This window comes from Halichoerus grypus, chromosome 8 (genome assembly GCF_964656455.1).
Source record: "Halichoerus grypus chromosome 8, mHalGry1.hap1.1, whole genome shotgun sequence".
Classification (NCBI taxonomy): domain Eukaryota; kingdom Metazoa; phylum Chordata; class Mammalia; order Carnivora; family Phocidae; genus Halichoerus; species Halichoerus grypus.
In genome coordinates, this window is record NC_135719.1 from 40,564,909 (window position 1) to 40,577,125 (window position 12,217).

At 51.7% G+C, this 12,217-nt stretch overlaps 1 long non-coding RNA gene across 2 annotated transcripts; it reads left to right on the forward strand.

Moving 5' to 3' along the window:
• Positions 1-3,914: 3,914 nt before the first annotated feature.
• Positions 3,915-4,805, forward strand: LOC118543662 (uncharacterized). Of its 2 annotated transcripts, none has more exons than XR_004921193.2 (3): positions 3,915-3,979; positions 4,222-4,341; positions 4,507-4,805. It is a non-coding gene; the product is annotated as an uncharacterized LOC118543662 (long non-coding RNA). The 2 variants fall into 2 exon arrangements; XR_004921194.2 differs by having other exon boundaries at positions 4,225-4,341.
• The last annotated feature ends 7,412 nt before the right edge of the window (positions 4,806-12,217 follow it).

Sequence of the window (12,217 nt, forward strand, 5' to 3'; positions counted from 1 at the left end):
CAAGGGTAACAAGAACCCTGTGTTCTTGGTTGTCCCTGCCTAGGATGGACCTTCTCTTACAATGAGCTAGAAGGGGAGAGGAAGGAAGCAAGTCATAGCTCAAATGCCAGTCTCTTACTCTTCTTACCAAGTTTTAGTAGGTTTTCTCGAATAAATGTTTCTTTTTTGCTGTATGCCTTTAAGATAGTTTCTAGAGAATTTAATTTTTTAATTAAGTTTCATCAGTTATTGTTGTTTTATAGGGGAGACGATCTGCAGAGTGCTTGTCACCATTCCAGAAATCATGTCCCTAAGATTTCTTAAATCCTGGTGTTCTAAGATTGGTGAGAGGTTTAGCTTTGTTTTGTTTTCATTTATTGTGCTGGAGAGTCAGTGGACTCTTAATCTGAAAATGTTTACTGTGGGTTTTGATGGTATATAAATATAGATATTTGGTATCTATCTCTATATATAAGATATATATATCTTCCCCCACCCCGACATTGTCTCTGTCCTCTGTTTCAGGAAATAGAATCAGTCAGATGGTCAATCTCAGATTGATCTAATTTTCTTATCTCTTATATTCTATTATCTATCTCTGTTTCTTTCTGTTTAATTTTCTGAAAGATTTCCTTGACTATCTTTTTTATCACTTAAATTTACTTGTTCTCTGTTCCCCTTCTTTTGGCATCTTGTTCTTGTTTCAGGATGCAATATTTTTTTAAAAGATTGTATTTATTTATTTTAGAAGAGAGAGAGGGGCGCCTGGGTGGCTCAGTCGTTAAGCGTCTGCCTTCGGCTCAGGTCATGATCCCGGGGTCCTGGGATCGAGCCCCGCATTGGGAGTAAACTGAGAGTAAATCCCCTGAGCATCCATTTCTCTTTTAGTAAAATAAGGATAATAATACACCCTTGCAGATCCCAGCCTTTCCCATTCATAAATTGATCTAAGGTACTTTAGTTAATCCTTATCATCTGCATTGAGCACTGATGTGCTCTTCTTCTCTTCCTTTTCTCCCTCCTTTCGTATCTGAATTCATATGCTCGTGATCACGCTTCTACCAATTATGGAGGGACAGGCCATCCCTGATAATAAGACTTTGCCATCATGCTGCCTTAAGCAGAGTGGTTAATAAGACAAATTTTGGTGTCAGGTGGACCTGGGATGCAAGCCCTGCACTGAGCCCTGAAGTAACAGATATGACATAAAAGCCAAGATTCACCCAGTGTCCCCCAGCCTTATGTGAGACCTGTATTTACTACAGTCAAAAAGATGAGAGGAAATTGGAACAATACAGTCTGAGGGACACAGAGCCCACCCAAGGGGAAGACCCTCAATGACAATTGGCATCTGGACCCCAGAAAAGAGGTCCCTCTCTGCTCCCCAAAGAACTGGAGAGTTAGAACAAAGAGCACATCTTCAAGTCTCAACAGCCTGAAGACACAGTTCTCCAGGACAGCTGTTGGACTTCATGTACCACATACACATGCCGCCCTGCCTCCCCACTTCCCTCCAACTCCTTCCTGCTGTTCCCATTTTGCTGCTCAAGCCCAGACCTCAAGGTTCTATTTTCTTGCAGGTACGGTCTCCCAAGCAAGGTTATGAACTAAGAGGAGGGAAGGGACAAGCTCTCCCAGGGAAGGGCAGCGAACAGGGGTGGTCGTGGCCTCCAAGTGAGAATCTGTGCCCTCTGACCTCCCACCTCCCTCAGGGCATTCTGCACCAGGCATTCAAAGTCTCCTCTGAGTTGGGTCTGGCCCTATTACTTCAGGTCTCTGAACCAGCCATGGTGAGTGCTCAAACCAGTTCTCTGGGCCCAGGTTGGGAGCTTGACTAGCTCCATGCTGTAGCCAGTGCCCTCTGGGAAGGGCATTGCATACGAGGAGTTCCACACACCTGAGCCCTCTGTTGTGAATGTGTGCCTCCACCCCTGTACCCATCGTCCTGGGGGTGGCAGGTCACCTGACCAGAACCAGCACACTCGGTGCTCAGGGATTCTCCTGCACTCCAGTGACCCCATCCTTCATCTCTGTCACCTCTCCCACATTTCTGAGGGACAATTGGGCACATAGTCTGAAACATTTGGCAAACTCTACACCCATCCATCTAATGGGCCTCAAGGGGCACCTCCTATGGGCACTGCTCTGTGTTAGGCCAGGCAGGATGAGGCAAAAACAGTAAACAGGATGCATTCCTGTCCTCCAGTTAGTTGGAATAAAAGGCAACACTTGCCAAGTGTCCAATAATAATGCAGTAGGAGCCTAGAGGATGGATCTATTTTAAAAGGATGGACCTGGAAGTGTTCTCTAGCTTGATCTGGGTGGTAGTTACACAGGTGTATGCATACGCAAAAATCATCAAGCTGTACATTTAAGACATATACACTTCAATTACAAAAAATTGCAACTGGCCCCAACCCCAGAACTCAGCAGAGAGTAGACAGGCCAAGTGGGGAAGAGAAGGCAGGTGGCAGGGCCACGGGGAAGAACAGGTCTGGAGGCTGTGGTGGCAATGGGAAGGAGCTAAGGGCATAGGTTGGAGCTCTTGTCAAGAAAGAAGACCAAGGCCCGGGGACTAACAGAAAGTCAGAGACAGAGGGGATCAAGAGTGAGAGTTCTGGGGTATGAGAGCCACAGCAGCCCTCTCTTTAGGGAAACAGGGAGTTCTGGGAAGTCTCAGTATGCACACAGTTGGTGGGGAAGCTGGGGAGGGATTTGTTGGCTTCTCTTAGATTCTGATTGAGTGGGGACCATATGACAGACAGCTGGAATATTCAGGGTGCCAGACAATATTCAAGATTCTGGAAGAGGTGTCCTGGGAAACGACTTCAGGTAGCAACCAGCAGCAGCCAGCCCACAGGCCTAGGACCATCACCATCCCCAGGGCCTGGTTTCCCCAAAGCAATCTAAACAGAACAAACCCAGAGCCCACCCGAGGCTAGCTAAGGTCAGCCCACCAACATCTTGGCCCAAGACCCTGTGTTCTGGGGACATGCGTGGTGGGTCTCCAACTCAGAGGTAGAAGGGAGAGGGCAGACAGTATGTGCAGAATCAGTGCTAAGAACCGAATCTAGGCCACCCATTAAGCTAAGCAGGGTCCCTCTCCACATCTCTGATCCCCCAGAGCAGGAGGCTGAGTGCCTCATAGGAGCTCACTCCGTTTTTCATAAACCCTAAGTGCCAGGATGTTTTTCTCTCTATGGGGTTGAACTTTGTCTCAGGGAGATATCTTGGCGGTCTAGCACACTCTCCTGTCCCCTGGGGCTGCTTTTCTCTGCACATCCAGCCGTTTTTGTGCACCTGTTCAGTGTGCTGGCTCTTTTCCTGCAGGTATTGGACAGTGAGGGCTCTGAAAGGATCACAACCCTTCAGATGCAGTCTGGGCCGAAAAGAGGAACAATCACCTCTTCTGCTGCATGCTATGCCATATTAATGCAGCCCAAACTTCTGGGGAAGCTACAGGCTTTGTTTTGTGTTCTCATTTAGCTCACAACAAAGAGAGGAAGCTCTCATTTCACAGGCGCCTGCCTCAGTTTCCCACAGCTACTTGCTGTGGCCCTCCAGACCCTGCCCCATTGGGCCTCTACCCAACCTATCCACCTTTACCCACTACCCTCTGCCCTGTTCATGACCCTTCTTTCAGTTTCCCAGCTAGCCCTCTCCTTCCTACCTTTGCACATGCAATAACTTTGGCCTGGAATGTTCTGGCTCATCTTCCCAGCTAACTACTGGTCATTCATTTTTCTTCTGCTCGTTTCCTCCAGGAAGTCTTCCCTGAAACCCCCCCTTCCACCCTCCCGAAATTAGGCCCTGTGGTTACCACTCTCGTAGCGTTCTGTACTTTTCTTTCGTGATGCTTATCAGAGTGTTTCCTCTTCCTTATCTGATCAAGGTCTGTCTCTCCCACTAGATAGTTAGCGCCTGAGGGCAGGGAGCATACCTGCTTCTGCTCTTCACAGTGGCCCATCCCCAACACCGAGCACAGGGCCTGGCAGGAGGGGTAGGTACAATAAAGAGGGATCGAGTGAATGAATGAATGAGGCACGGTGTTATTTTATTTGATTAGGCCGAGCCCCTCCGTTGCCGCGCCACTCCATCCTGCCCAGGTGGAGCAAGAGGATGCAAGGTAGAGGGTGGGCTTTAGACACAGGAAGACCTGGGCCTGTATTCCAGCACGGCCACTGACCAGATTATGCCTTTGGTGAGTCACTTCACGTCTCTGAGCCTCAGTTTACTCACCAGCAGGATGACAGATGAAATAGTCATGGACGCAAAGAACCTGACACACGATGCTCAGAACATGAGTCTCCTTGCCAGGACGCTGGTGAGAGGGGCGTGTTCACAGCCTCGGACCTCCAACAGGTACGTCCCATCCCCCGTGCAGAGGTCCTCTGCGGCAGGCCCGAAGCAGGGGCGGCAGGGAAGAGGCTGCCCTCGTGGGGAGAATTGTTCTGGGAATTCTCTGGTTCGGGACCATCTTCGCTCTCAGATGGCCTCGGAGCCCCCTCATCCTCGCCTCTCTTTCAGCACAGGGAAAGGGCACACCGGACTGTCTCCATTTGCTGACCAAGCAAGCAGAGGCTGAGCCCCGGCTGCGTGGGGCACCCTCACCTACTGCGGGCCTGGCCGATGCCCCTGGCAGAGGACTCCGGGGGCCAGGCGACTCTGGCTGTGCCTCAGCCTTGCTGGGGAGAGGGGTCCAAGTCCTTGCCCTCTACTGCCTTGTTGGCTCACTCTGTTAGAAAGAGGTTTTCCTTTTTCTTATGCCCCTTTCCTAAAACCACCACCAGGGATAAATAAATGGAGAAAAACTGACGTGATCCAGACTTGTGCCTGGTGGGTCTTAGCTGCTTCTCTGGGAGATGAGACTGTTGGTCAAGGCCCTTTCTGGGCAGAAGGGAAGGGGGCCTCGGCCCGTGGGCCATCAGAAGGATGACTCTGCCCTCAAGGGGCTGGCACTTGAGGCATCACTGGGAACCCCTGAAGCATCTTCAGGACACATTTAAAGCCACAAGTCGCACAGTCCAGTAGCTGAGTTTTCACAGACTCTTTCAAGGGTCGTCGCTGGCCCCACCATACCAGTAAGCCCCTCCTGCCTGCTCCCACCCGCCGGGACTCTTTCTTCTCAAACCAAACCCCTGAGCTTTAGGCTCTGCAGGATGGCATTCCCCCTGCCTCCACCTACCACACCCAACCTCAAAGGCAGCCCCAAAGCCTGGGTCAGGTGTGCCAGCTGGCCCCAGGCCTCTGCACACACTGCGCCCCACTGCTGCCCTCCCTGCCCTCTTTGCTAATGCCTACACCTCTCTTAGAACTCAGCCCGCGGAGAGCCTCCTTACAAAGCTCCTCATTCATCAGAGCACCCCTGCAGGCCAGGTGGTTGTCCTGCAGAGCCCCCTTGGCACCCTAGGATTACTTACCCCCACCCCGTACCCCCTCCCTGGGTGGTCTGTCTGCTCTCTGTCTACTTCATTAAACCAGAAGTGCCTTGAAGTCTGGGCTGGGTCTTGATCCAGGACAGTATCTGGACACAGAGTTCGAGAGATGAATGAGTACGAGGAGGCTGTGCATGTGTTGGGGTTTGGGTATCCGGGAACTCACTATACTTTCCACTCAATTTTGCTGTGAACCTAGAAAGTAAAGTCTATTCATTTTTTTTTTTTTAATTTTAAATGAATGAAGAAACCTTTGATGACACAACATTGGCTTGCGGAGGCCTGAGGCATTGCACTTGTGTGAGGCACCCCAGACGGACTGGTCCTCCCTAAGGGAAAGGACTTCCCTTCCCTTGTCAGCCCGGCCAGCCTGCAACCCGCCCAGGCGTGGGTGCTATCAGATGGTGCGGTTGGCCCACCTGGACGACCGGCGGCCAACCCTGCCCATCCACCCGTGATGCAATATGCCGAGGGGCCCGCAAAGGCCATCTGACCTTTGCACCGGGCCCTCCATGTCTGCTGCTGACCCACTCCTGGAAGGCCAGCCCGGCTGGTGAATATAGGAGGAACTAACCGGGAGCCTCACAAACCCTCCACCCACGTATGATCTGACCCACCTTCTGCCCATAACCTAGAGTATCCCCGCATCCCAGACCACCACGTCTCTCCGGGAGTCCCAGAAGGACAGAGCTGGAACCCTGCAGGATCTGTAGCCCCAAGGGGCCAGTCCTGGCTCCAGGAGGCGTGCTGGGAGATTTCTCAGTGTTCCTGTTCACCAATTGTAGAAATGGGGCGACTCGGTGAAGACTTTTTTTCCCCCAGAAATTCCCTGCCTTGGCCACTGTCCCCCTGGAGGTCCAGGATGATCAGGGAATGCTGAAGAAGGCTTTGGGGCCTCCACCCCGCCCCAGCCCCCCACCACACCCTCACTCACCTGCTGCTTCTCCAGCTGGTCTCGTCCTCTGGTCGTCCTCCAAAGGCTCTGGGCCTGAGAGGCAGCAAGGGCTTGGAGCTGACCCGTGCTTTCCCACTTCAAAGCCGTGGGTCCTTGAGGAAGTCAAGCCTCAGTGTGCTCATTTGCCCAATGGGGATAATAGCCACCTTAGGGATTGCCATGAGGGTTACAGTATAAACAGGGGCGGTTACTTCTGAGCAGTCTCCCCTCCACTGCTCTGCATGTAGGGTGACCACACATCCTGGTTTACCCAGGTCAGTCCCAGTTGATGTCTGTGATCCTGATGTGTTTATTGCCCCTTTTTACTCTCAGAAGTGCTCACTCTGGATGACAAAATACATGGTCAGCTTACCTGCCCCTCTTCTTATTCCCAATGCAGGCCCAGCCTGTGCGAGGAGCACCTCCCATTTCTGCTCTCCCCTCCAAGAGGCCTGGTCTTGGTTTGTAGGTCTCTCTGAGCCTCAGGTTCTTGATTTTAATGGGATAGCAATGCCTACCCTGAAGGATGGTGAGGAGGAGGAAATAAGGTATGCAAAGCACACTCCAGGTGCCAGATAGAAGCATGAGTTCCCTTCTAGGGCCTTCTCTCCCCGGTTCCCATCATGCCAATTTCCCAAGAACGGAGCTCCGGAGCTCAACTTCTCCCCTATCCAGAGAGTGATTTTTAGAAGTTGCAGGTGACATGTGAGCTGCCAAGCTGTGCTCTTTCCGGAGAGCAAGAAATGATCTTCACCCCCACTCCCAAGCTCCCCTGCAGGTTCTGGGGGGCACCCCAGCCTCTCCTCCCTGCATGCATGCCCGTGCTGTTGCTTCCAAGCCCACTGCTACAGCCGGAAACCCTCAGGCCTCAGCCACAGGGAGTGACGGCACCTTTGAACTCTCCCCGCTTTTCCAGGAATCCAGAGGCCCAAAAGGGAGTTTGTTGGGCCTCCAATCCCAGGGGACCTGCTATCTGGGTCAACAGGCAAAGGGTAACCATGTAACTTCAGCAGATAAAGCCACCATGAGGCCAGCCGGTTGCAGCAAGGGAGTAACATGCTCTCAGATCATAGCTGGATTAGCAGCATGTCCTCCGAAGGCCCCGAAGTCCCGATCTCCTGTGCCTCTTGCCCTCACACCCACCCACTCCTGACATTCCTTTGCTATTAGACAACTGGCAGTTCTTCTGGCCCGGTCTTTGCCTTGCCCCAGGTCGTACCAAACCTGCCTTGACTATTGTAGAAGATTTGGTTCCATCAGGAAGCTCTTGGTGTAAACAACGTGTCAGTCACTGGGATCGGATTCCAGGCCTCTTTGTTCAGAGGCATTTGCGTGACATTTCAGATTTTTGTGCTGCCCTAGAAACCGCAATGTATGTATGAAGGAAGCTATGGGACAAAAAAGGTAATGAGGCAGCTGCTAAACTGGGACTAAAAGAAACAGGTATCTGGTGGTAGTCGCGGTGTGTGGTAGACGGAGCGTTTCAAAGGACCCCAGCGCGGTAAATGCTCATGAGGGTGGAGCTCTGGTTCTGGGGCAAAGCCAGCGTGGAGGTGGCTCCCGGGCAGGGGGACCCTCACTTTCCCATCTGCGAGGTGGATGAGATACGCTAGCTGACTCCATGGCGCAGCTGTGGCGTCAGGAGGGTGGAATGAGACCGAGGACATGTACAGGGAGCACCCACCCCGGTACGTAACCCGAATGTCATTAGGGCGCCGGGAGGCTCAGAGAAGCACACACTGGCCAAGGAATTTAAAAGGAACCCCAATCCTTACTTGGGTCTCTTGAAGAACCTTAACGTGTGTCCAACTCACAACCCTCAGCAACATTCCTCAAACACCCCTTTAGTCCCCACCTCCATCTACTTGAACCCCCAGCAGCTCAAAGACTATGAAGCCAACTCCCAGACTGTACCCCAACTCCTGGCCCACAGCCTGGCTCTGCTGCCCGCCCCCCCGCCCCACTCAGGCCTCTCTCAGCTCTTCATTATGGAGGTCATCGAGTCTCTCTCCACTCCTTGCTTTAATTTCCCTCCCCCTTCGCCCAGGACCAGAATTTACCACACAAAGGAGACACAATACAAAAAGTAAGACTCCCTTCCCCTTTCTTCCCATCTCCCCAGTTCCGTTAGCTTGGTCTGTTTTTTCTACTTCCACACCACAGAATGCCCAGGAACCATGAAGGCAGACTAAACAATCCTGAGAGAAAAAAACTGTGGTAAGCAAAGCAGAATTCTTTTTAGTGGGTGGCACTGGGGACTGTTAATAAATCTGCAGCAACACACACACAATTGTCACTAAGTGCCCCCCCACCCGGCCCCCCACCCTCTAGCCACAGGACAGTGGTTCTTACGCTTTCTAACCATGCTGGGTCTTCGTCACATCGTCACTCACTTTTGCACCCCCTTCCTCTCCAGAACCACAGGTCTGGCCAAGGCCTTCAGCACAGCCTCGCTTCCCCCGCTTAGCATCTGGCTTCCTCCCCGACTCCAGGGTCTCAGTCCTCCAATCTGTCCTGAGAACCACACAGCTGACCTCTACCACACTCCACGCTCGCCTCGCTCCCCTGCTGAAGCTCCCCAGGTCCCTAGCCCCTGGAGCCCAAGTTCCTACCCAGGTGTCCCACATCAAGCACAGGGTAGCACATCTTCAGCCTTCCCATCCACTTCTCACTCCCCCGGTCCTCCAGGAAGCATCGGCGTGAGCTCTGCGCCCTCCGACAGGCCCACCCTTACTACTTCTCGATTCTGAGCCTCGCACTGAGTCTGTACTACACAGTCTCACGCTTGATTCTCATGGTCATTTGATTGTTTTAAGGCCTTGAGTCTTCTGCCCATAAGACCGTAAGCTGCTTGAGATCAGGGGCCTCAAAGGCTTCTAAGTAGCACCCAGTGGTAGTCAAAAGTCCTCCTCCTCTATTAGCTCATGACAAGAAAAACAGACCCATTTCTACTCCAAAGGCCTTGATGGAAATCTCCAGATGCCCCTGCCAAGCCCTTTGCATGTTCTCTGCCAGGTCATTTTTAGGAACTTCTGGATAAAGGACAGAAGAACCCTTTTTAAAATGTGTGTATTTACTGCCATTGTGGTAGATACTATACTCATCTGCCTCACAACTTAAAATGAAGTTGGTCGGGGCGCCTGGGTGGCTCAGTCGTTCAGCATCTGCCTTTGGCTCAGGTCATGATCCCAGGGTCCTGGGATCGAGCCCCGCATCGGGCTCCCTGCTCGGCAGGAAGCCTGCTTCTCCCTTTCCCACTCCCCCCTGCTTGTGTTCCCTCTCTCGCTGTCTCTGTGTGTCAAATAAATATAGAAAATCTTTAAAGAAAAAAAAAATGAAGTTGGTCTCCCACCTTTCTCAACCACCCAGTTCTGCTGCCAAGTGGCAAACAATGGACTGGTTTCTTGTTTATTTTTCAATAGGTATTTGATGCACCTACAAGGCAATGGGAACACATCCTCTTTTCCGCCCCTCACTTGTTTTGCACATAAACTAGGATGCAATAGACATCATTCTTCGTCTCGCATTTTCTGTTTAGCAGCATTATCTCAGACAGCATCCCACACGGGCACCTAGAGGGCTTCCTCACGCTCATCTTGTGGCTGCGTAGTGTCCGGGTGTAGGAGCGACCCTAACTGATGCAACCAGTCTCCGGTTGTGACATAGCGAGGGTGTTCCCAGCCTTTTACCGACACATACAATGCCACGATGAACAGCCTTATTCAGACATAATGCGCTCTATGCGAGTGTATCTGTGGGACAAATCCCTGGAAGTAGAATTGCTGGGTGAGAGGGTAAAGTACATACGTAATTTTCATAGATATTTCCAGATCGTTCTCCAGCGAGGTTGTATCAAACCTGCAGTCCTGCTGTCCAGGTAGCAGGTGCCCGTCCCCTTGCCCTCACCGAGCTAACAGACGAAAACCTCCGCTGAGGTGCAGTTTGCTTTGTGTCACTCTCCCCATGAATGTGGTTGAGTAGCTTTTTATGTTTAAGAGCCATGTGGAGCGTGTGTGTGTGCATGCGCGTGCGCGTGCACATAAACGTGGACTCGATTTTTTTTATCCTCTGCTCACCTTTCTTTTGTATTCTTGGTCTTTTTTGAATCAATGTATAGCTCTTAGGGGAATTAGTCCTTTTATTTATATTAGGGGAATTAGTCCTTTGTTATATGAGCTGCAGATAATTTCCCATTTATGTTTGTCTTTGACCTTGCCTCTGGGCTATTGCTAGGCGGAATTGTTTATTTTTCTGTAGGCAAATTTATCAGTCTTTGCTTTTATGGCTCCGAGGTTGTGTGTCTCGCTCAGAAAGGAGCAGGACTGCCCCTCCTCTCCCCACCACATACACACACACCTTTTTTTGTCAGTACAAGCTTGGAATGACATACCAGGCTTTGTGAGGAACAGGACAACTCCTGCCCTCCAGGAGATCCCTGTTTACAAAGTAAACAGGCAATTGCAATTCCGTGTTATAATAAATAAGAGGGGGCACAATGGGAACCTGGGCAAGGACCACCTGATCTAGCCTGAGTCGGCCAGGGAAGGCTTTCCAAAAGAGGTGGCACCCAGGTATGTCAGAGGCATGAGTCGGAGTCAGCCACATGAATAACAGGAGTCAGCCGGGTGAAGTGACAGCAAGTGCAAAGGTAAGAAGCAGCAGGGCTTTGTCAAGGCTGTCCAGTCTGGCAAGAAGATGGGGAGCCTGGCATGGTGACATGTAATAGGGGTGGAGCTGGAAAGGTAGACAGGGGCCAGCTCACGGAGGGCCAGGATGTGTACTGCCCAGGAATCAGGGCCTTACCCTGAGGCAGTGGGGAGAAATCAGAGGGTCACAGAAGAGCTAGACACAGCCAGTGTGGGGGTGGGCCCTGGCTTGGAGACTTGCACCTCTCACCCAGCAGTAGCCACAGCAGCCCGGAGAGGCTCCAGGCTGCCGAACAAGAGTGTGAATTTCAGACCCAAATGTTCAATTTTGTCAAACTTCCAGAATTTGATAAAAATAATGAGAGATGGGCGCCTGGGTGGCTCAGTCGGTTAAGCGTCTGCCTTTGGCTCAGGTCATGATCCCAGGGTCCTGGGATCGAGCCCCGCATCTGGCTCCCTGCTCAGCCGGGAGCCTGCTTCTCCCTCTCCCTCTGCCCACCCCCCCCAACTTGTGATCTCTCTCTGTGTCAAATAAATAAAATCTTTAAAAAAAAAAATGAGAGAGACTAGCATCTTCTCTGAGAAATACTTCTAACTTCAATGCTGACCACTTTCAGAGTTTTGACTCTTGGTGGGGAGAGCTGTTGCTGCCACTCCCCTCCCCCTGCAGTTGGGGCCAGGTGGGTACAGCCTGATGCTAACTGCCCTCTCAACTCCAACCTCAGGGGCTCAGGGGACACCTGGGCTCTTCAGCCCCAGCCCATTCATCCAGAACCCCATTCAAAATGGGCAACAGGGATGCAGGATTGCAGTGACGGAGTGATGGACCCCAGGGATGGAGCCTCCAGCTGGCCTACATCCATGGGGGACATCTCTCCTTCCAGCCAACAAGCTCCTCAGTCCCGCTCTGAGGAGCCACAGCTGTTTGCAGAGGTATTGGGTAGAGTCCTATCAACCTCTCTGCTCCTGTGGCCTTCGAGAACCAGCATTGTGTAGCAGGTCTGAGCAGCTGTCTTTCCTAAAGTGCCCAGCACAAGGTCTTGCATACAGTACGCACTCAGTAAATGGTAGCAGTTTCTATTAAAATTGGAGAGCCTCACTACTCATTAGCAGGTTGCTGAGGGAAAGAAAGGGCAATGCGGACACAAGGAGGGACGTTGGAAACCATGTAAGTGCAACTTTGGGATTGTCTCTGGATTTCAATGATCCAGGCCCTCCCCATC